The sequence below is a fragment of the Triticum dicoccoides genome, chromosome 7A, assembly GCF_002162155.2.
Source record: "Triticum dicoccoides isolate Atlit2015 ecotype Zavitan chromosome 7A, WEW_v2.0, whole genome shotgun sequence".
Classification (NCBI taxonomy): Eukaryota; Viridiplantae; Streptophyta; class Magnoliopsida; order Poales; family Poaceae; genus Triticum; species Triticum dicoccoides.
Genome location: NC_041392.1, coordinates 712,103,073 through 712,103,941, shown reverse-complemented (window position 1 = coordinate 712,103,941; position 869 = coordinate 712,103,073).

Here is an 869-nt window from a genome sequence, read left to right as displayed (position 1 = left end):
TCGGCGCTTGGAGGGCCTCTCGGAAGCAAACTGCCAAGGTCGTTACGTGCTGGAGAATAAAACCATCAATCTTTACAAAGAAGAAGAGATTTATTGGAACCAAGATTACGCCACTTGACGCACATCAAAGGAGATGCTAACACCAAGTTCTTTCATGCCATTGCTAATGGTCACAAAAGAAGGACAATGATCCCACGTCTCCTTACCAACCAGGGAGAAATTTCTTCTGTTGTGGATCTTAATAAACACATATATATATAGCTTCTACAAAGATCTCATTGGGGTGGAGGATTCCAGAAGGGTTGTATTGGCTACTGATTTTTGGATTTTTGCTCGTTCGGTTTCCTATTTGGACAAAGAGGTTCTTGCTCTCTGTTTTTCTGAAGAAGAAACTGATGATGCGCTCAAGGCATTGAAAACTGACACAATGTCGAGACCAGGGTTTTGGGTACCGGGCAAAAAATTCGGATATCGCCCAATATCCACATTTCCGGATATCGCCCAATATCCACATTTCCTGCTACCCCACGAGAAAAGCCCGTACCAAGCAAAAAAATGGTTTTTTCTGAAAATTTTAAATTTGATGTTGAAAGCATAGTCAGGTAGCACGGGAAATCAAATAAAATAACTCAGTATTGATGGCGCAATGGTTCGCATGGCCCTCGTACATCTTCTACTCAGAAGGTCATGTGTTCTCTAGTATCGTTGTTGCGATTTATTTTTGCCAATTTTTGAGGATACACAGTGTACATTTTGTATATATAAAAAAATAGAGGCATAGGGTGGAATCAAACTCCACACCTCAGGCATCGACGACAGGAAGAACGCAATAGCCACTACGCGAGCATCAAGATTCTGAAATTTTCGAG